This window comes from Amblyraja radiata, chromosome 17 (genome assembly GCF_010909765.2).
Source record: "Amblyraja radiata isolate CabotCenter1 chromosome 17, sAmbRad1.1.pri, whole genome shotgun sequence".
Lineage (NCBI taxonomy): Eukaryota > Metazoa > Chordata > Chondrichthyes > Rajiformes > Rajidae > Amblyraja > Amblyraja radiata.
In genome coordinates this window covers 32,563,875-32,590,416 of record NC_045972.1, presented here as the reverse complement: position 1 = coordinate 32,590,416, position 26,542 = coordinate 32,563,875, and the positions used below count along the sequence as shown (strand labels likewise).

General features: G+C 46.6%; 1 protein-coding gene across 2 annotated transcripts in view; it reads right to left on the bottom strand.

Moving 5' to 3' along the window:
- LOC116982684 (engulfment and cell motility protein 3-like) overlaps positions 1 to 16,882 on the bottom strand; it is a 91,019-nt gene extending 74,137 nt beyond the window's left edge. For both annotated transcript variants that reach the window (XM_033036039.1, XM_033036040.1), the window contains exon 1: positions 16,705 to 16,882. The gene's annotated coding sequence lies outside the window, so the exon portion shown is untranslated. The remainder of the gene's footprint in view (positions 1 to 16,704) is intronic.
- Positions 16,883 to 26,542: the final 9,660 nt, after the last annotated feature.

Genomic DNA, 26,542 nt, shown 5'->3' with positions numbered 1-26,542 from the left:
TTTAATGCAATGAGAAACATTTGATGAATAATCTTGTTGCCAAGGAGACTTTGGGGAAGAGTAATCATAATATGGTAGGATTTGACATTGAATTTGGAATTGATGCAGTTCAATGCAAAAACAGGCTCTTAAGTTTAAGCAAAAGAAACAACGAAAGCATGAGGGATGGCTGTGGTTGAGTGAGAAAGGCATGATAGAGGAGGGACAGTGGTTAGCATGTGAAGAAATTATGCATATTCTTTAAGGTGCAATGTAATAATAATTCTTTAAGGCACAAAACAGAACAGGAAAAAATTATTTACCCATGGCTGACAAGAAAAATTAAGTTTGTGCTAAATTCAAGGATGTGGATTATGAAGTTGCCAGAAATATGTAGGCTTTAGGATTAGGAGCATTTTAGGATTTAGCAAGAAGGATTAAAAGACTGATAAAGAAAGGCAACGTGAAATATGAGAGTAAATGACAAGAAACTTAAAAATGAACCGTTGAAGCTGTTATATGTACATAAAAAGGATTAGACTACTGACAGCAATGGTGGGCCTCTTACAGGCAGAGAGAGGGGAATTTATGATGGGCAACAAGAAAATAGCAGGAGGAATGAAACAATTACTTGACATCTGTCTTCACGAAGAGACGTGCACAATCTGACCGACATGTTAAATAATAATTGAGTGAGACTAATTAACTGAAGGAACAAAATAAGATAAGAGGAGTTGTAATAATGAAGCTGAAAAATCCCATGGGCCATGTCCTGATGCAGGGTCTCAACCTAAAACATTAACTATCCTCTGCCTCCACAGATGCTGCCTGACCCACTGAGTTCCTCCAGACCTGCTTGTTTATTGACCTCTGTAAATCGCCCCTAGTGTGTACAAAGTGGAAGTGAAAGTGGGATGACATAGAATTAGAATGAAAGGGTGATCGATGGTTGGCATGGACTCGGTGGGCCGAAAGGCCTGTTCCCATGTTGTATCTCTAAACTAGTGAACACCTTATAAAGAATAATAGGATTAAGCAAGTTGAACATGGATTCCTGGCAGAAAATGCATGTTTGACTAATTTACATGAGTTCTTTGAGGTTGTAACTAGTAGAATAGATTAAACTGAATTTGGATAGATGGAGGCTTTGGATTTTCATAATGTGTTTGTAAAGATCCTGTTTGGCGGGTCGGTTTGCAATGTTAGAGCAATTGGGTGCAAATACTGACACGGGCTTGGAATTGGTTATTGGATAGCAAGTGAACAAACGGATCCTTCTTGGGCTGGTCAGCTGTGACTGGTGGGATGTCATGGAGGCTAGGGTTGCACCCAGCTGTTCATGATCAACACCACCGATTCAGCAGAGGGTACAACATGTCCTCTTTCCAGGCGTGTGGATGGCATTAACCTGGGCAGGGGTGCAGAGGAAGATGTTCAGAGGTATCAGGAAGACATGGACAAGCAGAGCAAGTGGACAAAATCATGGCAGATGAACATAATGAAGTCATGACATTCAGTGCACAAAACAGAAAAGCAGCTCTTTTTTACATTGTTAGAAGCTGGACAGTTCAAAGGAAGCAATGTTCTCAGGACATAGTCAAAGAGGGCCCACCAAAAGGTGCTGCAAGAAAACTTGTTGGTAAAATGGTGCCTTAGCCTTTAAGACAAGAAGATTGTCATACAGGAGTAAGGAAGTCATGAAAGAAATAGGTCAAAATCATGAGAGGAATAGATTTGGTAGATGCACAGAGTCTTTTACCCAGAGTAGGGGAATCGAGGACCAGAGGACATAGGTTCAAGGTGAAGGGGAAAAGAGTTAATAGGAATCCGATGGGTATCTTTTTCACACAAAGGGTGGTGGGTGTATGGAACAAGCTGCCAGACAAGGTAGTTGAGGCTGGGACTATCCCATGGTTTAAGAAACAGTCGGACAGGTACATGGATAGGACAGGTTTGGAGGGTTATGGACCAAGTGCAGGCAGGTGGGACTAGAGTAGCTGGGACATTGTTGGCCGGTGTGGGCGAGTTGGGCCGAAGGGCCTGTTTCCACACTGTATCACTCTAAGTCTCATTACATTTGTGTTGGGCTTTGGTGAGTTTGACAGCACCTGGTGTATTGCGGACAGACTTGCTGTCCTTATTGAAGGAAGAATGTAGCCATAGAGGGAGTGGAGTGAAGATTCACGGGACTGGTTCACACGAACCTGCCACCAAATACACTGACCTGGTCGGAAGACCCATTGGGGGCTATTTATACATGTGATATAGGCTTGGGATATCACCGTCACACCCTGATAGGTATTAACAAGTCAACACTGACAGTGACCCCTTGTAAACCCTGATCTCCTTGGAACGCTGATGAATGCCTACTGAACCATTGAAAACAATGGCACTTCTTAAAAGGTGGACATGTCTTAATAAGGGCAGCACAGTGGCGTATAATGGCGGCACAGTGGAGTATAAGCATATAAAGCTGCCGAGAGAGATCATCGAAGTCCCAACGGACTCACCGTGAACTCAGAGATGTTTAAGAAAGAATTGCAGATGCTGGAAAATCGAAGGTAGACAAAAATGCTGGAGAAACTCAGCTGGTGAGGCAGCATCTATGCAGCGAAGGAAATAGGCGACGTTTCGGGTCGAGGCCTTACTGAAGAAGGGTTATCGACCAGAAATGTCGCCTATTTCCTTCGCTCCATAGATGTGAACTTAGAGATGATCGGGGACACGTGCAGTCATGTTTGATGAATGGATGCCTCAGAGAATGTTTACACGGCTCCTTTGCTTGGAATTTACTCCGCGACAACTCACTGAGTCATCAAAATACGTGTCTACTTCAATGTCAAATGCAGGTTCCAAGTTGTACCTCAGCCCATTTAAACCATTCACACTGAGACTGAATTTAAATGAGGAGCATTGAGTGGGTGAAGAACTGCTGAATGCAGTCATTTTGTATGTGTATCTTTCTCTCTCTCTCTGTCTCTCTCTCTCTCGTTAAGGAAATCTGGGTGAAGGGTCAAGGGCTTCAGTGTGCAGCGCAGACAATGTATGGGACTGTAGCCGGGTCCACAAGGAAGCATCGGGGACACTTTGTATTTTCAAGGCCTGGTTGTTGGAAGAGAGAGCAGAGTGGGTGGGATTGTGGTGTAAATAGCAGAGCTGCTGCCTCACAGCACAAACATTGTGGGCCGAGGGGCCTGTTCCTGTGCTATTTTGTTCCACGTCCAGCAATTCAGGGTTCAATCCTGATCTCTGGTGCTACCTGTGTGGAGTTTGCACCATCCTCCTGTGACCGTGTGGTTTCCCCTGGGTGCTCCGGTTGCCTCCAACATCAACATCCCAGCCGCGTGCTGGTGGGGAGGTTAACGGACCACTGTAAATTGCCCCAGTAGTCGATGAGAATGTGGGGAGAATGAAATGGGATCAGTGTACATAGGTGGTTGATGCTGCTGTGGACTCAGCGGGCCAAAGGGCCCGTTTTGTGCTGCTTGACTCAGTGACCCTAGTTGGGAGTACGGGAGGTGCAAAGAAAGGCTGGGAAGAAATGGGATATCGGAAAAGTGGCTCCAGAAGACAGAAGGAGGGGAATGCAAAGAAGAGCTAGGCAGGACGGCCCACAGGGTGGTTAAAAAGAACTGGAGAGGAGCAATTGTTCTCGAGAGAGTTAAAGCGGCAGGCAAACGTGTACGCAACGGGACCGAGAGACGTTCATAACAAGCGGTGCAGTAACAGTGCAGGAGGCAAGGACATAAGGCTAAGGCGGTCTGCCATATCCATTTACGGGTGAAATTGTGTGACCAGGTGAGGGAAATGTGCCAACTAGTACACAGCCCCTTTATGAATGGGTGTGAATATGAACATTATATGCATTACAGTTAAACATTTGTCTCTTCAATAGGATTCCTACTCAAGGGAAATGAAGGGCTCCGATGGAAAGGGAGAGCTGATCCACAGGAAGAGTTACCATCTAAAAGGGAGAATCTATTACTAAGAGATTAAGAGACAATTCAAGAAACACGTTTAAGAAACATTTGGACAGGTACATGGATAGGACAGGTTTAGAGGGATATGGGCCAAATGCAGGCAGGTGGGACTAGTGTGGATGGGACATGTTGGTTGGTGTGGGCAAGTTGACCGAAGGGCCTATTTCTATGCTGTATGACTATGAGATCGGTACCAGCCAGCGCAGTACTGTAGTAGCCAGGATGAGAGGGTGAACTCCCCAGGCCCTTGTTGAATGGTGCAATGGAACTCCTGTGAGGTGCAGTTCACCTTATATTCATGAATGTGCTACGACTGAAATGTTTGAATGAACAAGTTCAAGAGGCTGAGCTTGAAGCTCTCACATTGCTGTCTAACCGAGCTAACTAGTTAGCAGCCTCTCACACAATGCAGTGATTGCTTTACAATTAGGAAAACCATTTGGCCCATTGAATCAATACTAGCTATTGGTACAATCCCATTAATCTGTGAAATTTATCACATGTCCAATATGTTTCTATTGGAATCAAGGGATATGGGGAGAAGGCAGGCACGGGTTATTGATAGGGGACAATCAGCCATGATCACAATGATTGGCGGTGCTGGCTCGAAGGGCCAAATGGCCTCCTCCTGCACCGATTTTCTATGTTTCTATGTTTTTATGTCTGTTAACACAGCCACGTGCCAGTCCCCTACACTCAGGGCAAGTTACCGTTACAGTTGCAATGTATCTGATATCGGGAACATGTTTCCTGCCTCTAGCATGTCCAAATCCTTAATAATCTTATATGTTTCAATAAGATTCCCTCTCATCCTTCTGAACTCCAGAGTATACAAGCCCAGCCGCTCCATTTATGGCCTTTATAACAAGAGGAATTGAATATAGGAGCAAAGAGGAACTTCTGCAGTTGTACAGAGCCCTAGTGAGACCACACCTGGAGTATTGTGTGCAGTTTTGGTCCCCTAATTTGAGGAAAGACATTCTTGCTATTGAGAGAGTGCAGCGTAGGTTTACAAGGTTAATTCCCGGGATGGCGGGACTGTTATATGCTGAGAGAATGGAGCGGCTGGGCTTGTACCCTCTGGAGTTTAGAAGGATGAGAGGGCATCTTATTGAAACATATAAGATTGTTAAGGGTTTGGACACGCTAGAGGCAGGAAACATGTTCCCGATGTTGGGGGAGTCCAGAACCAGGGGGCCACAGTTTAAGAATAAGGGGTAAGCCATTTAGAACGGAGACGAGGAAACACTTTTTCTCACAGAGAGTTGTGAGTGTGGAATTCTCTGCTTCAGAGGGCGGTGGAGGCAGGTTCTCTGGATGCTTTCAAGAGAGAGCTAGATAGGGCTCTTAAAGATAGCGGAGTCAGGGGATATGGGGAGAAGGCAGGAACGGGGTACTGATTGGGGATGATCAGCCATGATCACATTGAATGGCGGTGCTGGCTCGAAGGGCCAAATGGCCTACTCCTGCACCTATTGTCTATTATTGTCATTCTCTCAGCATATGACAGTCCCACCATCCCTGGAATTAACCTTGTAAACCTACGCTGCACTCCCTCAATAGCAATAATGTCCTTCCTCAAATTAGGAAAAACTGCACACAATACTCCAGGTATGGTCTCACTAGGGCCATATACAAGTGCAGAAGGACCTCTTTGCTGCTGTACTCAACTCCTCTTGTTATGAAAGCCAACATGCCATTCGCTTTCTTCACTGCCTGCTGTACCTGCATGCTTACTTTTATTGACTGATGAACTAGGACCCCCAGATCCCGTTGTACTTCCCCTTTTCCCAACATGACGCCATTTAGATAGTAATCTGCCTTCCTGTTTTTGCTACCAAAGTCGAAAACCTCACATTAAACTGCATCTGCTATGCCAGCGGGCGTGGAGCGCCGTTTCCTGGCGGGGACCGCCCAGCACCTCGGCTTCGGTGGCGGCACAGCGCTGGAGCGCTATCGCGGAGCGGGCGATGCCTTGCCTGGGTCGCCGCGCTGGAGCTCCGGTGAACTGTGACCGCCGAGTTCAACACCTCCGGGCTGTGGGTCTGCGGAGCGGAGCGGGCGGCGCCGACTTCAACATCGGGAGCCTGGGAGCTCCAAACCGGCGCGGCCTTGTCGGCTTCGGAAGCCGCGGTCTCCGGTAAGGAAGCAGCCGTTCCAGGTGGCCCAGCAGCTTAGAGGACTCTCCCGACGCCGGGGCAACAGCACCCGGCGAGAATGGCCAGGAACATCAGGCCTCCGTAGAGGCAATAGCGGAGGCCTCAATAGGCCTGACTTTGGGAGAACTGGGGATGGGGACTGGACATTGTGCCTTCCCCCACAGTGGTAACCATTGTGGGGGGATGATTTTTGTGTGTAAGTGATTATTTTAGTTTGTGTCCAAGATGGCTGTCGGAAGGGAGAGTGTACGCTGGAGCGGTTTAGCTGCCACTGCTCTCTCTTCACATTGTGTTTTTGCTTTTTTGTCTTTGGATCGAATTCTGTCTTTAATTTGTGTATTGGTGATGTCTTTATTATTTATTTTACTCCGATTATATGTTTTTTACTCTTGTTAAATTCTGTAAGGTGTCCTTGAGACTTTTGAAAGGCGCCCACAAGTAAAATTTATTATTATTATTCACCCAACCTGTCCAAGTCACCCTGCATCCTCATAGCATCCTCCTCACAGTTCACACTGCCACCCAGCTTTGTGTCATCTGCAAATTTGCTAATGTTACTTTGAATCCCTTCATCTGAATCATTGATGTATGATCCAGCTTTTTGTGTCTATCTTCTGTTTAAACAAGCATCTGCAGTTCCTTCCTGCACACATGTCATTGAGATGTGGGTGGGGGTGGGGGGGGGGGGGGGACCAGAGCACCTGGGTGACCCACATGGTCACAAGGAAGAAATTGCAAGCTCCATAAACGGATGGAGATGGAGGTTAGGATTGAACCTGGGTAGCTGGAGCCGTGAGGTAGTGACTCTAACTGCAGCCCCCTTGGCAAGTGATTAAACACCGGTGGGCTGAGAGTCCCGATGTTCACCCGCAGGCTGGGCGCAGGGAGGGGCGGTTTCACCTCACGCTCACCCGACCACCAGTCTCGGCCAAATGGTGTAAGCACAGGCAACCTTCATGAAGTCTTGGGCTACACCATCAGCATTGCAAGGTAGGCAGGAAAGGGAGGGATACCACATCCGAAGGAACTATATTGGTCAACAATTATGAGAAAGCAGAACTGCCCTCTCGTCTCCACACTCAGAGTCGTCAAGTACAACTTTAAAATAAGAACTAAAATACCCTTGAGATTGAAATAATGAAAAAGAATCTCAACACGTCACTGCTTTTACCCGATTATTTGATGTTGAAAAGATAGGCCGTGTGTTTCTTCCAGCTCCTCCGGTTTCTTCCCACATCCCCAAGGGTTGGAGGGTGAATTGGCCATTGGAAATTCACCCATCATGCAGGTTAATAGCGACCAAAAAAAATCAATGGGAAGTGGTTTGAGAGAGAATTAGTTGCTAGGGTGTGAAATAAGGAGGGGGGGACAAAATCAGAACAATAGGATTGCCCCCCTGATAATCAGCATGGACCGATGGGCCGAATGAACTCCTTCGGGCGGCACAGTGACACAGCAGGAGAGTTGCTGTCTTACAGGGCCAGAGACCCACATTCAATCATCACTACGGATGCTGTCTGTAAGTACTTTGGACATTCTACCTCTGACTGTGTGGGTTTTCTCCGGGTGATCCGGTTTTCTCCAACATTCCAATGACATGCAGGTTTGTAAGTTAATTGGCTTCTGTAAACTGTCCCCAGTCTTATCTGTCGGATAGAACAGCGGGACAGGAAGCATCTCTGGAGAGAAGGTGACGTTTCAGGTCGAGATTTTTCTTCCTTTTCTCCAGAGATGCTGCCTGACCCGCTGAGTTACTCCAGCATGTTGTGTCTCTCCTCAATGTAATCCAGTTTCTGCAGTTCCTTCCTACACAAGTTTCATGGGACTATGGGAAAATAGATCCAGATTAATTTCGAGGGAGGGCAGTCTACAGATCAGGTGAGTTTGAAGGGATCACAGGTACCAGGTCCCCAATACATTGAAGGTAGCACAGGATCCAGGGACCCAGTGGGTGGACCTAGGATTATAGGATGTTTACCACATTCGGTTGTAACGCCTTGATGCCTCTGGCAGGTTGCTGCGTGCACATTTCAAAAGTGCCCACACTTTATGGAAACATAATATACAAATGTAAAATGGTTAAAGGCATCTCAAGGTTGTGGAAGGTGTAATATAAATAAAGACCAGGTTTGATATTCATGTGAGAAACATTGGACTTTGAACAGGACGAGATGTCTCCAAGGTTAAAAACAAAGTGGCTAATTGAGGAGGAGCTGCAATAGGGAGATGCACACTTGGGTTTCAGAGGAAGAAAAAAAAAAACAGGAAACTCAGAGTTCTAATTGAGAAAACCAAGAAAATAATGAGTCAGGCCAGGACAAAGTTCGCTGAGTCATTTCAACACAGGAAGGGCTCAGGATGCAATCGTTCCCTTGATAAATCCAATAACTGCATGATAAGCACAGTAACTCATTCCACCCTTGACTCAGAATTATTTTTTTTTAGTGCTCTACTTGTGAAGCTGTGCATTGCTTCATATTTAGATTGCACTTTTCCACATTTCTCAGGAAGTCTGTGAATTAATCACAGAGAAAGAATGTATCGATCACCCTCCACAGAGTAAGATGCTAAATAGTGGCTGGATGGCAAGCTGGATTGTTGTGCTTTCATGTGCAGGAAGGAACTTCAGACACAAAACTCAGCGGGTCAGGCAGCATCTCTGGAGCAAATGGATGAGTGATGTTTCGGGTCGGGTCTGAGGAAGGGTCCTGACCTGAAACGTCACGCATCCATTTTGTCCAGAGATGCTGCCTGACCCATTGAGTTACTCCTGCACTTTGCATCCATCCACATTTATCTTGGTTCACTTCAACAGCACTTGCCAGATCTTCACCTTCTACCACAAAGGGACAGGAATAGAGTCACCATCTAATTCTCCTTTAAACAAAGCTCCATCCTGACACAAACTATTCCCTTAGTGCTACCAGGCCAAAATGTCAGAACTCCCTGCCCAATGGGCTGTCAATGGGAACAACCTCCATATTCTCCAGGTAGATGGCTCACCATCCTGCCTGCAGGAGGCAAAGGGAAGGATTATTTGGACTTAGTGGTGAGCCAACAGACTGCTGTGGGTCTGGGATTGAAACAGGCCATTCTGCCCATCGTGTTCACCCCAAACAGTAAGAACCAACCCGCATCTTCCAGCACTTGGCCCCTAACCTTTATGGTGAGACCATTCGAGTGGCCATCGGCTGTTTGTCCTTGGGTGTACTGGGAATTTGTCACATTGTGGATGTTGACAGTCCCAGTGGGGAGCTGGCTGTCATTGCTGCGTTTACAAATTTCTCCCCTCAATCCCGGTAGATACTTACTTCTACACATGGGACAACTCCCCAACCATCAGAATGATTGTGGGCGGTACAGTGGCCCAGCTGGTAGAGCTGCTGCCTCACAGCGCCAGAGACCCAGGTTGGATCCTGACCTCAGGTGCTGTCTGTGTGGAGTTTGCATGTTCTGCCTGTGTCATCGCGGTGCTCCAGTTTCCTCCATATTCCAAAGACGTGCAGGTTTGCAGGTTAATAGGCCTCTGTGAATTGCCCCTAATGTTTTGGGAGTGGCTGGGAAAATGGGATTACATAGAACTAGTGTGAACGGGTGATCGATGGTTGGCATGGACTCAGTGGGCCAAAGGTCCTTTTCCATGTTGTATCTCTAAAATTAAACTAACATCTGGCTTCATACCGTGAGAATAACGGGTAACAAGTTAATCAGTGCAAACGACACTACATTGGGGCAGATTATCATGGATGCTCAGATGGGCCGGGAACTCAGCCTATTTCCATCTGCCCTCAACTTTCTTTCAGGAACTGAAGAAGGGTTTCAGCCCGAAACGTTGCCTATTTCCTTCGCTCCATAGATGCTGCTGCACCCGCTGAGTTTCTCCAGCACTTTTGTCTACCTTCGATTTACCAGCATCTGCAGTTCCTTCTTAAAAACTCAACTTGTACACCCCTTTTACTCTTCACATTGTTTATCAATGATTTAGATGAAGGGATTGAAGGCTTTGTGGCCAGGTTTGCAGATAATACAAAGATATGTGGAGGGGCAGGTTGTGTAGAGAAAGCAGTGACTCGGCAGAAGTACTTGGACAGGTTGGGAGAGTGGACGGAGAAGTGGCAGATGGAATACAGCGTAGCAAAGTGTGGAGTCATGCAGTTTGGTCGTAGTAATTGATGCGTAGACTATTTTCGAAATAGGGAGAGAATTCAGAAATCGGAGGTGCACAGGAACTTGGGAGTGCAGGATTCCGAAAAAGTTCCAATTTGCAAGTTGAATCGGTAGTAAGGAAGGTAAACGCAATGCTAGTATATATTTGGAAAGAACTAGAATACAAAAGCAAGGAAGTAATGCTGATGCTTTACTAAGGCTGGTCAGACCACATTTGGAGTATTGTGAGTGTCCCTCTCTGGTTCTTGATCCCCCTGCCTTGGGTAAAGACTCTGTGCAAGAATCCTATCAATTCCAAGGATATTTACAGTTCAGAGGAGCTTCACTGAGTTGTTCCTGGATCAAGCGGTGTTCTTATGAGGAAAAGATGAGCAGATTGGGTTCACAATTCAATGGAACCTAGAATTATGAGTAAACATCATGTATAAGATCACGAGAAGCTTGACATGACAGTTCATGTATACAAAAACTGGAATGTAATGCTGAGGCTCTATAAGGCACTGGTAATGCCGCACTTGGAATATTGTGAGCAATTTTGGGCACCATATCTGAGGAAGGTACACAAAAATGCTGGAGAAACTCAGCGGGTGCAGCAGCATCTATGGAGCGAAGGAAATAGGTGACGTTTCAGGCCGAAACCCTTCTTCAGACTGATGGGGGGTGGGGGGGAGAAGGAAGGAAAAAGGGAGGAGGAGGAGCCCGAGGGCGGGGGGGATGGGAGGATGGGAGGAGACAGCTCGAGGGTTAAGGAAGGGGAGGAGACAGCAAGGGCTAACAAAATTGGGAGAATTCAATGTACATACCATCTGGACGCAACCTACCCAGGCGGAATATGAGGTGCTGTTCCTCCAATTTCCAGTGTTGCTCACTCTGGCAATGGAGGAGACCCAGCACGGAGAGGTCGGATTGGGAATGGGAGGGGGAGTTGAAGTGCTGAGCCACCGGGAGTTCAGGTAGGTTATTGCGGACTGAGCGGAGGTGTTCGGCGAAACGATCGCCCAACCTCCGCTTAGTCTCACTGATGTAAATCAGCTGACATCTAGCGGATGCAGTAGATGAGGTTGGAGAAGATACAGGTGAACCTTTGTCGCACCTGGAACGACTGCTTGGGTCCTTGAATGGAGTCGAGGGGGGAGGTGAAGGGACAGGTGTTGCATTTCTTGCGGTTGCAACGGAAAGTGCCCGGGGAGGGGGTGGTACGGGAGGGAAGGGAAGAATTGACAAGGGAGTTGCGGAGGGAGCGGTCTTTGCGGAAGGCAGACATGGAGGGAGATGGGGAGATGGGAAGATGTGGCGAGTGGTGGGGTCACGTTGCAGGTGGCGGAAATGGCGGAGGATTATTTGTTGTATTTGCCGGCTGGTGGGGTGAAAGGTGAGGACTAGGGGGACTCTGCCCTTGTTGCAGGTGCGGGGATGGGGAGAGAGGGCAGTGTTGCGGGGTATGGAAGAGACCCTGGTGCGAGCCTCATCTATGGTGGAGGAGGGGAATCCCCGTTCCCTGAAGAGCGAGGACATTTCCGATGCCCTGGTGTGGAACGTCTCATCCTGGGAGCAGATGCGGCGTAGGCGGAGGAATTGGGAGTAGGGGATGGAGTCCTTACAGGGGGCAGGGTGGGAAGACGTGTAGTCCAGATAGCCATGTGAGTCAGTGGGTTTGTAGTGTATGTCGGTCAGAAGTCTATCCACTGCGATGGAGATGGTGAGGTCAAGGAATGGTAGGGAAGTGTCGGAAATGGTCCAGGTGTATTTGAGTGCCGGATGGAAGTTGGTGGTGAAGTGGATGAAGTCAGTCAGTTGTGTGTGGGTGCAGGAGGTGGCCCCAAAGCAGTCGTCAATGTAACGGAGGTAGAGGTCGGGGATGGAGCCCTGGTACGTATTGAACAAGGATTGTTCGACGTACCCGACAAAGAGGCAGGCGTAGCTGGGGCCCATGCGTGTGCCCATAGCTACGCCTTGTGTTTGGAGGAAATGGGAGGAGTCAAACGTAAAGTTGTTGAGGGTGAGGACCAACTCCGCTAGGCAGAGGAGAGTGTCAGTGGCTGGGTATAGGTTGCTCCTCTGGTCGAGGAAGAACCGGAGGGCTTCGAGGCCATCCTGGTGGGGGATGGAGGTGTAGAGTGACTGGACGTCCATGGTGAAGATGAGGGGGTGAGGGCCTAGAGAGTGGAATGCGTGGAGGCGGCGGAGAGTGTCTGAGGTGTCTAGAACATAGGTGGGAAGGGATTTGACCAAGGGGTCAAGGTATGTGGAGATGAGTTCGGTGGGGCACGAACAAGCAGAGACAATGGGTCTGCCGGGAGAGCCGGGTTTGTGAATTTTGGGGAGAAGGTAAAACTGGGCCGTGCGGGGCTGGGGAACGATGAGGTTGGAAGCTTGGTCAGGCAGGGCGTGGGAGTTGATGTGAGGAAGGATGTGTTGGCTCTGGAGAGAGTCCAGAGGAGGTTTACAAGAATGAACCCAGGAATGAGTAGGTTAACCTATGATGAGCGTTTGTCGGCACTGGGCCTGTACTCGCTGGAGTTTAGAAGTATGAGGGGGATCTCATTGAAGCATACAGAATAGTGAAAGGTTTGGATTGAGTGGAGTGGAGAGGATGTTTCCACTAGTGAGAGAGTCTAGGACTAGAGGTCATAGCCTCAGAATTAAAGGACGTTTTTTTAGGAAGGAGATGATAAATCTCTTTAGTCAGAGGGTGGTGAATCTGTGGAATTATTTGCAACAATAGGCTGTGGAGGCCAAGTCAGTAGATATTTTCAAGGCAGAGATAGATAGATTCTTGATTAGTGCAGGAGTCAGGGGTTATGGGGTGAAGGCAGGAGAATGGGGTTATGAGGGAAAGATAGATCAGCCATGATTGGCAGACGGAGTAGAATTGCTGGGCTGAATGGCCTAATTCTTCTCCTATCACTTATGACCTTATGCCACTTCCCCAAACACTGTAAGTTGAGCTGCATCCGGGCCTGGGAAGTGAAGCTCTCTTCAATGCATGACCGATGCTTTGATGTGTGGGTGAGCTCAGTGCTGGCTTTACATCTTCCTGAAGCTGAACTACCAGACACACCCTTCAGGGCAATGAGTGATCAAGGCCTCCATCAACCTTGACCCTCATTTCTCATCTTTTCCCTCGGTCGTGGGAACCATCAGAAAGAAAGAACTTGAATTTATACAGCACTGTTCATAAACTCCCAATGGCAAATAGTTGTCAATGTCAAACCACGGGAGGTTTTTAGTTTTTAGTTTTAGTTTTAGAGATAGGGCACGGAAACGGCTCACCGAATCCGCTCCGACCAGCAATCCCCGCACATTAACACTAGGGACAATTTACATTTATACCAGGCCAGTTAACCTACAAACCTGTACGTCTTTGGAGCGTGGGAGGAAACCGAAAATCTCGGAGCAAACCCATGCAGGTCATGGGGAGAACGTACAAACTCCGTACAGACAAGCACCCATAGTCAGGATCGAACCTGGGTCTCTGGTGCTGTAAGGCAGTAGCTCCACTGCTATGCCACCATTAGAGTGGAGGTGTTAGAGATGGATACAATTACAATGTTTAAAAGGCATTTGGACAGGTACATAGACAGGAAAGATTAAGTCATGAAGTGTCAAGAGTGTTTTAGTGTATTATGTCCCGAAACAACAGCAATGAAATTCTTACTTACTGCAGCACAACAGATATTTAAACATAGTACTCTGTAAACAGCGTGAAAAACAACAACAAAAGATCAGTATATTTAAAAAAACCCAATAATAGCGCAAAGACAAAAACAATGCCGCCGAGTCTGTAGTTCGGAGCTTATTTGGACGTTGTAGTGTTTAAATAACCTGGAGAGGGACTTAAGCCCAATTCAGGCAAATGGGAACAGCATAGATAGACATCACAGTCAGCATGGAATAGGTGGGCCAAAAGGAGCAATTCTGATCTTTACAACCGTCTACTTCTAGGGCGACACACTCAGTTCATCTAATATATCTGGTTGCTTTCCGCAACCACAAAGCAGTCCTGAACTACTGTCTACCTCATCGGGGACCATCGGACTATCTTTGATCGGACTTTGAAGGCAGACAAAAGTGCTGGAGAAACTCAGCGGGTGCAGCAGCATCCATGGAGCGAAGGAAATAGGAAACGTTTAGGGCTGAAACCCTTCGGGGCTTTACCTTGCACTAAACGTTATTCGCTTATCATGTATTTGTACACTGCGAATGGGTCAATTGTAATCATATATTGTCTTTCCGCTGGATGGTTAGCACGCAACAGAAGCTTTTCACTGTACCTCGGTACACGTGACAATAAGCTAAACTAAACTGAACTGAACCGATATGTACTAGGTCACAGTGCAATGCCATGAATTTCATTAACCTCCCCACCCTAACTCTCTCTCACATACCCATTGATTCCACCACAATTCTCCTGCTATCCGTTTACTCTTGGGGGAAAGTTACAGCGGTCAATTAGTCTACCAACCTGCACGTCTTTGGAGTCATGCTGCCATAGCGTGAATGTGCAAACTCCACGCAGACAGCACCCGAGGTCAGGATTGTACCTGGGTTGCTGGAGTGGTGAGGCAGCGGCACTACCAGTGTGGTGACCCTTTCATCGCCTGGCTTACCTCTCTTGGGCAACGGTCACCTGTGGAGCTGCTGATAATTCCTCATAAATTCTTACATGTTTAGTCTCAGCAACCACTCCAGCTACAGAATGTAAACAAAATAGCTACCGGAAGCTTTGGGCTGTTTTTTAAAGAAGTGCCAAGGAAGTTGCCTGGTCTCATGCAGCCTTGATGAGCGATAGGATTTTACAATCCTATAAGGAAACGTCCCACTGAGGGACGTTCATCTCTGGTCACCTCGTTACCCCCACCTCGATCATGCCATCGGTAGCGCTGAGTCGTGCCTTGCAGCTTCAAAGACCCAGGCTTGATCCTGACCTCAGGAGCTAACTGCATGGAGTTTGCTTGTTCTCCCTGTGACCGTGTGGGTTTTCTCTGGGTGATCTAGTTTCCGCCCAATGACAAAGATGTCTGTTTTTTTGTCAGGTTAATTGCTCCTAATGTGTCGGGAGTTGATCCAAAAGTGGGATAACATACAAGTATGGATGGGTGAAAATGGTCGGCAAATGGCCTGCTTCCATGCTGTATCTCTCAATCACTAGTGTGCAGATGAGTGGTAGAATCTGGGGGGAGTTGAGCGGAATGTGGGGAGAACAATAAGTAATTTGTATAAATTAAAAGTCAGTTTCGAAAGGCTCCAAGATGGGAGTGGCAAGATTTAATAGGAACCCGAGGGGAACCCTTTTCACTCAGAGGGCGATGGGTTTATGGAACAAGCTGCCATAGAAGATAGTTGAGACAGATAATATAACAGAATTTAAATGACACTTAGACAGGTACGTGGATAGGAAAGGTTTAGAGGGATATAGGTCAAATGGGACTAGCTTAGATGGGGCAGCTTGGTTAGCATAGTCAAATTGGACCGAAAGGCCTGTTTCTGTACTGTTGGACTCTCTGAATCTAAAATTCCACTTGAGCCTTCGCTGCTTGAGGTTGAGTGTTCCCTCGCCACACATCGCCATCTGTACAAAACTCCTCTTGAAACCCACCCGTTACCCTGTCCCAAGCAGAGATGGGCAATAACCATGTTGAGATGGGGAGTCAGCAGCTAGAATTCAGAAAGCATCTTACACCTCTGCAAGGTCTGGAGGAAGGTGTTCCATATCCTACAACAGCAGACTGTGCAAATTTATTCAACTGACGGTCAAGGGGGGGGGGGGGGGATGGGAGATGGAAAGGAACATCCCAGGCAAACTCTTCAACGTCCCTTGGAGTCATTGCAGTTTATCAAATGCAACCAAAAGGAGAAGCAGAGCTCACTCTGACACCAGTGTCCATGCACGCTCTCAGCAACGTAGCAGACTCGCCATGTTGTCCATTCCCATGGTATCACCATTCACTCTGCAGGAGCGGGTACAAACGGAGGCACAGTCCGATCCCAGACCACCCAGGCAGGTTCAACACCAGCAAAACTGCCAACCAGCCCAAGCGACAAACCTACAGCCAAGCGGGAGATGGATCATTCTCAGACCGCGAGAGGGGAGGTTATTTTTTAAGAAGAAACGATTTAAAAAGTTGTTATAAAAAGTTTTGAAAAGTTACCGAGGCCGCAAGGAGCGTTTGCAAAGTTGTGATTTACAAATGATTGAACAGTGTGCAGAGTGTCTGCAGCCTGGGACTGGGAATAGACCTCGGCGTCAGGTCCCTGTCCCCTCTCTGTCTGCTCCGTCCGACCGACAGAACCTGGGCAGCTGGTGAGGCAATGGGATCGCCCCTCGTCCTCTCCCTCTCCCCAGCCGGCTCCAGGCCGTGCCCGTCCCAGCCGACACCCAGCCCCCCATCTCTCCCACCCCCCGCCCCGGGACTTACCGGATGGGAGCGGGGTGCAGGCAGGACCCCGGAGAGAGCGGGTGAACCCCCCGGAGTTAGGAGCGCAGATGCCGCAGGGACCGTGTCCTCCGGGATCGCGACTCGGCTTCCGGGTTAGACATTGACACACGCCAGCTCCTCCTGCTGGAAAACGCAGCGCCTGCCGGCGGCCAGACCCACAGAAACCGGTACCCTCCTGGCCCGGCCAGCGACCCCCACTAACCACCCCTCCCCACCCCAAATCCACACTGCCTCCTCACCTCTTATTACACACCCACTCCTCACCCCTCCTTGTCTCTCCCCACCCCTGCCACCACACCCACTCCTCACCCCTCCCTGTCTCTCCCCTGCCTCCACACCCACTCCTCACCCCTCCCTGTCTCTCCCCTCCCCTGCCACCACACCTACTCCTCACCCTAACACACCTACTCCTTTATAATACACCCACTCCTCACCCCTCCCTGGGCTGGGCTGGGCTGGACTGACCCTCACCAGCCAGGAGCTGAGTGGAGAACTGACGATGGTGATGCTACAAGTGGGTGTGAGAGTTGAGTTTGATTTCCTAAATTCCACCTTCTCCGTGTCGCCAACGCCAGGGACATTGCAGTCTCTTCCCGAGGTCATCGCTCATCCGACCACTCCAACTGCCTGTCCTGGCCCATCCCCAAACTCACCCAGACCTCTGCCAGTGTCTTCGCTGCCCGATCCTGCTCCCTGCCACCCACGCTGTGTGTACTCCCATCACACATGTCATATGATCTCCTGCCATCCATGTCATATGTTCTCCCTACACGTGTGTTGTTTTCCCATCCCACATGTCATATGATCCTCTGCCACCCATGTCGTATGTTCTCCCTACACGTGTTGTTTCCCCATCACACATGTCATAAGTATCTTGTCACCATGTCATGTTTCCCCATCATGCATGTTGTAAGTTCTCGCTTCACGCCTATTTAGACATTAGAGATACAATGTGGAAACAGGCCCATCGGCCCGTCGAGTCTGCGCCGACCAGCGATCACCCCGTACACTAACACTATCCTACATACTAGGGACAATGTACATTTTTTACAGAAGCCAATTAACCTACTTTGGTCTTTGGAATATGGAAGGAAACTGGAGCACCTGGAGAAAACCCACGCGGTCACAGGGAGAACATACAAACTCTGTACAGACAGCACCCGTAGTCAGGATCGATCCCAGGTCTCTGGCGCTGTAAGGCAGCAACTCTACCGCTGCGCCACCCATGGATTGGCCCATCACCCATGTCATCTGCTGCCCATCACCTATGTTGTATGTTCCCTGTCATCCATGCTACTTGTTCCCCATCACCCATGTTGTTTTCCTCTCACCCGTCTATTCTACTGTCACCCATGTCATATGTACCCCAACATCCGCACTGCTTTCTCTGCACCTGTGTCAAATATTTCCCATCACCAACGCTAGGTTTTCGTCATCACTCTTGCATGCTCCCCCAACACTCACCACCTGAGATGACCACAGAGCAATTGGTCATCTATCTTCATGTCACCCTATATGGCAGGGTGTCTGATTTTGATCACATGCCCGTGAGGTGGCTTGGAATGATTATCTCCATCTTGGTGCCTAATTAAACCATTGTTGGTGGCGAGTTGAGTTTAGTTTATTGTCACGTGTACCAAAGTGCTTTTTGTTGTGTGCTATCCAAACAGCGGAAAGACTATACACGATTATGATCAGACCGTCCACAGTGTACAAATACAGGATAAAGGGAATGGTGTTTAGTGCAAGATAAAGTCCAGTAAAGTCCAATTAAAGATAGTCCAATGAGGTAGATGGCAGGTCAGGTTACATCTGGGAAATGCATGCATCTCCCCCACACAGGCCTGGGAAATACATGCATCACAACCAACATTGAATTGCTCCCGAGTCCATTGGAGAAGCCCCCTGACATTGTGTTGACAGGTCACAATGTCACCGCTTCATTGGGGAACTCACTTCTATTACAAATGTTCCAGTATACAGCAGGTTTGAGAACCTATCCTCTTTGAACCTCTAGACTTCCTTCCTCTTATTGTGGGGTGTTAATGTGAAGATTAGGAAATGGAATCTGTAATATATACTAACACATGCTCGTACATTTGCCTGCTTGGATTGGGTTCCAGTTTGTAACTCTCTTCCCCTCTATCCAATTTTCTTTGTAGAAGTCATTCGATTCTTGCCTCCAATGAAGAGGCAACCTGTAAATAATTTCCCAATGTCCGTTGTAGTTTAAACGTTATGGTTTAGCCGTGGTGGTGGAATTTATTTTTAGATCTTTCTGTGGGAGGTGAGCTCTCCCACCAACAGGATCCTGTTAGGTATCACGTAGGTTTGTGGCTGAACTTTCAAAGTTCAATTCTAGCATTTTCAAATCTGCTCAGACTTCTGTGCAATGATGTTTCCGTCCTCCCAAATCAGCACAAAACAACACTGTGGAACTAAGTCACAATGATGTGTAATCAGTCTAAAAATGCAACTATAAATGAAAGTTAATACTCAAATATTATTTCTTAGGGAAATTCTCCTCAGTATTAAATGCCCACGATTCAGCCACAAGGAAGTTGGAGTAATCGGCTGGAATCAATTCCTTTCTGGCACTTTAATAAATTCTTCTTTAAATAAATCATTTTCCCCGGTCTCTATCAGCTTTCAGGAGAACAAACTTATCTACGTTTCCCAGTTCTCAACATTATAGCATAGTTTGCATTTTAAACGTTCTTTATAAAGTCAACCGTTTACTATAAGTAGAAAATACTGGAGATGTTTAGTAAGCTGGATAGCATCTGTAAAGAAAAGCTCAAGGTCAACATTTCTGATTGGAGGCCATGCATTAACTGCTCCTGTGTGAAACTCGTGACAACATATTTTCAGATTTTCTTGTAACAGACTATTTGGCCCATCAAGGAAAAGTTCTTGAGGGTAAGGGGGGGGGCGGTGGAGGGTATTAGTAAACAGGGATTGGTTCGTTCTGCGGTGGTGGAAGAAACAGAGGACCCTCCTGGTGGGGGGGTGGAGGTGTAGAGTGACTGGACATCCATGTTGAAGAGGAGGGAGTGGGGGCCTGGAAAACAGAAGTCATGAAGGAAACAAAGAGCATGTGAGGTGTCTTGGACATAGGTGGGGAGGGATTTGACCGGGGGGGGGGGAATAGGATGGAGTCGAGGTATGTGGAAATATGTGCGGTGGGACATGAACAAGCAGAAACAATGGGTCTGTCAGGACAGTCAGGTTTATGAAGAAGATAAAACCGGGCTGTGCGGGGCTGGGGAACGATGAGGTTGGAGGCTTGGGAGGGCAGGAAGCGGGAAGCGATGAAGCCTGTGATGGTGCTTGAGATAATGGTCTGTGGGGTCATGGTCCAAGAATAAGTAGGAGGAGGTGTCTGAGAATTGGCGTCTAGCCTCAGACCGGTAGAGGTCAGCGCGCCAGACTACCACGGCACCTCCCTTGTCAGCGGGTTTGATCACCCAGTCGAGGTTGTTGCAGTGAGTGGAGGGCTGTACGTTCAGGAGGGGAGAGGTTAGAGTGAGTAAGGGGAGCGGAAAGGTTGAGGCGGTTGATGGCCCGCCGGCACTTTAAAATGAAAAGGTCTAAAGAAGGTAGTTGGCCATGAGGGGGAGTCCAAGAGGAGGGGGTCCTTTGGAGACGGGGTCATCACTAGGGCGCGATGACTCCTTCCCATGGAAAAAAGCTTGGATGCAGAGGCGACGGAAGAAGAGCTCCACATCGTGGTGGACATGGAACTCATTGAGGTGGGGACGGAGGGGAATAAAGGTGAAGCTTCTGCTGAGGACAGACCATTCAATATCGGAAAGGGAGAGGTCAGGGGGGGACGGTGGGATTCATATTTGTTTCAGAATGCTTCAATCTATCATAACTGAAAATTTCATTCAGTTCTCTTAATTTTTAAGAAAGTTATGGGCTTTTGACTGTCCTCGATCACAGGCTTTGTGTTGCCAATGGAAATGCAAAAGGGAACAAGATGCTAATTTCCGATTATGAAAATGACCATAACTATTTTAATACTGAAGATATGAAAGTGAGTTAGGTATCAAATTAAAGTTCTTTTTATGCTTTATCTGATGGGATAAATTACAGGCTTGATTTTTAAAATCTCAAAATTTTGTAACATTCCTACTGTGTAGCATCTAAACAAAACTGATTAAAGTGTGCTATATTAATAGGACGAACATCCAATAGAAAATCTGCCGGTCTGGCTCTGAAGTCCTGTGAGTGCTGTAGAGGGTACACGTGGACACAACCCCCCCAGTGACTGCAGGAGGCAGATTGAATTCGGGAGTCACAGGCTGAACACTACCACCACCCTGTGGCCAGGCTATGAATTGCAGTCACTTCAATTGTTGCAGTCTGAAGTGTTTCTAATTTGTGTCCAGTTCAACTAAAACACGGTGCTAATAATTCCCAATAATTATATCCTTGCAATCAATCATTCAGCATCCCAACTAGTTTCTGATGAATAACCATGTACTTACTTACGGCTTGTACACGCTAGAATTTAGAAGATTGGGGGGGGGATCTTATAGAAACTTACAACATTCTTAAGGGGTTGGACAGGCTAGATGCAGGAAGATTATTCCCGATGTTGGGGAAGTCCAGAACTAGGGGTCACAGTTTAAGGATAAGAGGGAAATCTTTTAGGACCGAGATGGGAAAATCATTTTTTACACAGAGAGTGGTAAATCTGTGGAATTCTCTGCCACAGAAGGTAGTTGAGGCCAGTTCATTGACTATATTTAAGAGGGAGTTAGATGTGGCCCTTGTGGCTAAAGGGATCAGGGGGTATGGAGAGAAGGCAGGGATGGGATACCGAGTTGGATGATCAGACATGATCATATCGAATGGCGGTGCAGGCTTGAAGGGCCGAATGGCCTACTCCAGCACCTATTTTCTATGTTTCTGTTAAGAAACGAGGAACTGCAAATGCTAGTTTACAAAAAGACACAAAGTGCTGGAGTATCAGGCAGCTGGAGGTCAAAGGCCAGGTAGCATCTGTGGGACAGGGGAGAGGATTTGTCAGTTGGTTACCTGAAATTGGAGAATTCAACGTTGAAGCAAGCAACCGAAGCGTTCTGTTCTTCCAATTTGCGTGCGGCCTCACTCTGACAATGGAGGTGGCCCAGGATAGCAAGTTCAGTACGGGAATGGGAGTTAAAATGGTTGGCAACCGGGAGATCCAGTAAGCCTTGGCAGACCAAGCGCAAGTGTTCCACGAAATGGTCGCCTCGTCTATGCTTGGTCTTGCCTTGTTTACTTCAGCCTGCTTTACTCCTTTGATTGAAGGTTAATGTCTGTGTTGATATCAGTCCTCTCTCCTCTTCACCCTCCTCCCACCTCTGGAACAGCATCACCCTGTTCCTCCACATCTGGACCAACCTGACCCAACTTCTTATACTCAAATGTTGTTTCATGGGGAAATTCTCCTCAGTATTAAATGCCCGTCTTTCAGCCTTAAGGAAGATGAGATAATCTGATGGAATCGATTATTTTCCAACACTTTAACAAATGATTCATTTAAGAATTCATTTTCATTTGTCTCTATCAACTTTCAAGGAAACAAACTTATCTACATCTACCAGTTGCACCACCATGGTCAGAAATGGTCTGGCAGCCAAATGCTCAATCCCTATTCCTTGAACCAGCCACAGATAGCATAAGTAGAAGCTGTTTCTATTTACACAATAAACAGGTCATGTTGGCCTTCAATGCCTGCTCTCCCATTCAATAAGATCACAGCTGATCTTTTAACATTTGATGACTTCCCCACAGTGATCCCATAAACCACTAACTAAACATTTATTACATTTTTTGCAGTGTGGCTGGAATTTGAGCCCAAAAGTTATTTTGTTTCTTTTTCAAACACCAAATCTATACAGCATAAGCACAGAATCTGGAAAAAAAAGTTTTATTCAAGTACTGTACAATTCCCAAATTCACTGCAGTTAAAATACCAGATAGAACAAGAGCGGTGATGGGAGACACACTGGTGAGGGTACACGTGCATTTGCTGTCTGGTATAAAACAATTAAACAAAGTACAATGTTCAACCAATTTTAAAAAAGCTCATAAAAACAAATGAGTAAAAACAAAATTACAATTCAAATAAGCTGAGGAACACAATGTTTGCAAAAACGTAACAATAAAATTGCAAATTTTCAATCATGAAGTCACTTTCCCCAACTAATTTAGACACTATTAAAACACAAGAAGAAAAATAATATAGAAATTCTTCCTTTGCAAAGCCAGCCTACAATGGAATGACCATCTGTTGTCATATGATACAATATAAACATCTGATTTCTCTAAAGTGCTATGTTGAGATGAATTTCAGTTTACAAAAGGCATTGTGTAAATTGTCCAAAACTGGCATATTGTGATTTTCAAATATTTCCCCCCACACAAAAAAGTACAAAAATAGGTTTTATTTTGAGAACAAAAACAAGTGTTATCTTACATCCCGTCATAGCATTCAGCTCTGTCCACCGAAGCATTAAAACAATCTGTCTGCATTCAGCAAAGAGGGGGGGAGTCTGTGTGAAGTTGCAGTCTGGCAGTAGATTAAAGTGTATGATGTGGGCAGCGGGCAACACTAGGAATGATTTTTGGGCGGGGGGGGTGAAGGCGAAATAACAAAACAGTCCTCTTATTGCCATTTAGCCAATAAGTGAGAGACACTTACCTACTTCAGTTTCAGAAGAAATGTCATTCGATACCGTGCATTCAGTCGAATATTTTCATACAGGTAAATATATACGCAAGGTTTACTGGGACATTTTTCATTGCAATAGAGGCAGGTCTGTGACAATGCATGCAAACATACAGCAATAAAGTAATAATATTCAAACACAAGGAATCCAATACAGGTCCCTGAATTGTGGACCAAACTGAGTACATGTCACTACAAATGAGGCATCTTTACTTTGCGATTTCTCTGACAAGTGCAATCCAGCTGTTTATTGAATAATCTTCCTTGAAACTTTGTAACCTCTCAACAAGATGTCAGACTATTGGCAAAGGATGAGTTTATTTTTAAAACTTGTATTAATATAATTGAAACAGTTAGCCTGTTTGGTTTCTTTCCACAAAGGAAGATGAATGGGGGAAAATGAGGTGTTGATATATAACTATTCTCAAACAAGAGTACCAATTATGTAGGTGTGGACATAAGACATTTTTAAAATAAGAGTTTACTCAAAGAATTCGAGCATCTCTGGCAGGCAGACATCAAAGGCGTTACTGAAAGCCTCAGGGCTCATGTTATTGTATTGATTCGAGTCAGAACCCGGCAGTCCGACCTCTGTAACAGTAATCTTGCAAGACTTTTTAAAAATACAAGTCTTTTTTTAAAAGAACATTGGAATAAAATCCAAGTAGGAAGAACTAGAATCTAAAAACAGTAATAGGCATTTATTCACTGCAAGGTACTTGCACATTCTTACTCCGACTACCCCTGGAATGTAGTATAGAGTTCTGGCCTCTCTTCCTCAGGAGGATGTGCTTGCAAAGGGGGCAGTGCAACAAAGACTCAGACTGATTCCTAGGAAGAGGGCAACACTGCAGAGGAGATATTAGACAGAGTTCAGATGAATCAAAAGTGGTCTCATTGAGACGTACAACATTATATAGTCAGGCACGGTAGATGCTGGTTTCCGTGTTCTGAGGAGCCAGGCATAAAAGAAGAGGCTGGACTTTCAGGTTAGATGCAGGTGCTGAATGTTTGGAATAAAGGCCACATTTAGAAACAAATAGGCCATTACCCAAGAGGGAAGAGAGCAGAAAGATTTGGAAAGTTAAAGGAACAAATCAGAGTGACACAAAATGCTAGAGTAACTCAGCAGGACAGGCAGCATCTCTGGAAAGAAGGAATGGGTGACGTTTCGGGTTGAGACCCTTCTTCAGACTCGACCTGAAACGTCACCCATTCCTTCTCTCCAGAGATGCTGCCTGTCCCACTGAGACTCCAACATTTTGTGTCTATCTTCAGTTTAAACCAGCATCTGCAGTTCCTTCCTACATAAATCAGAGTGACAAACTGAGGGAGAATGGAATTATTGATTAATTTGCACTACAGTAAGGATTTGCTGAACCGGAGCAGGAGGCAATTAGCAATACAAGGTTGAAACAGTAAAGGTGAAGAGAAGAATGAGGCAGTGATCATGGGTGGTGTTGCTAAAATGGAGAGTACTGACTGGGAAGGTTCAAGAGAGATATATGATAGAATCACATGGATAAAGTACAGGAACAGGCCCTTTAATCCACTGAGTCCATGCTATCCATTCAACCACCCACGTGCTAATCTTTTCAATGAATTAAATCCTATTAATACAAATGTTTTTCTCTCCACCTTCCCACAGTCCCCAGATTATACGTGCTCGGAGCAATTTGCTGCAGCCAATTAACCCACCAACGCAACTTTAATACATAGGAAAAAACCAGAGTATGGGCTCCACCTTTCCTTGGTCATCTGGTGCCTGCCCTGCTTTGTTCTGACCTTTTCCTACCCCCAGTTCCCCCCTTTCCTTTCAGTCTGAAGAAGGGTTCCAACCCGAAACATCATCCATCCTTTTTCTCCAGAGATACTGCATGAGTCGCTGAGTGACTCCAGCACTATGTCTACCTTCATGCCCAAACTAATCCCTGGTTTCGGTAGTTTGCTTCCCTTGAAGCAGAGGCACAGAAGTGCAATGTTTGAGGCCAGGCCAATGGCACCATAGCTTAATCCACTCCTGAGCTAAACCCCATTTTGGGATGTGGAAAAACAGGTATAAACATATAAAGAATGAACACGATCGTACTCACACCACTAGGGTCTGCAATCAAAATTGGGCAGGGCGGTGAGATGCAGCCAATTTATGTGACTTACTCAATGCAAACTGCAATCTTTCCTTTCTCTATGGAGTTGCTTCCATAAGTGTCATACCATTGGGCTGCTCACCCACCCACCCACCACTGCACTCACCCTCTCAGTCCACCTCCACTTTTATAAAAAGCAACACTCCTGATCTGTGCATACAAATCTCCAAGGATTATCACCATCTGAAGTCTCCACGAGACCAATCCATCAATGGATTAAAGTTAAAAGATATATTTTATCTTTTCAAAACAAAAGATTTAAGCTTGGACATTGGCAACTGCAAAATTGGCCCTTTATGTGTAATGTAGGATATTTCTCTGAGAGGTGCCGTTTTAGCCTTGGTGACAATTCACAGTAATGACACTCCTTCTCTCACTCCCAACTGATCCCTACAATTTGGAAATGGACGTCGGCAAGAAAGACCATCAGTTTATAGGTCAGGGTTTAGCCCCTTTGGGCTACTTTGTGCAGGATATGCAACTAAATGGTAGTGCCTCATTCAGATGAGACATCCATCAAGTCAAAATACTTGGAGTGAATATTTTAAAAAAAATTGCCATTGGCACAGTTCCATATTGGAAAGCTCGTTGGGGGAAGAATTGTTCTTTTGTGCTAAGGGGTGGACTTCCAAGAACCCCCTCCAACAAGCATCGAAAAGAACGAGTGCCTTAATGCAACAATCAACCCCAAAGTATTAAGCACATTGCATCCGAGAGACCAGTGCAATATCCTCTGGGCCAGCTGGGACACAACGTCCACATCTTTGTATCAAGTTGTTTTCTGTAAGTGTCGTAAAGTTGGGCTGTCTACTCACCCACCCTCCCAACACTGCACGCAGTCTCTCAGTCCACCACCAGAGGACAGCAAAGGTAGAACGAATAGTCACAACTTTTCAAATTGCCCTCCCCCCCCCCCCACCCCCCCCCCCCCCCCCCCCCCCCCCCC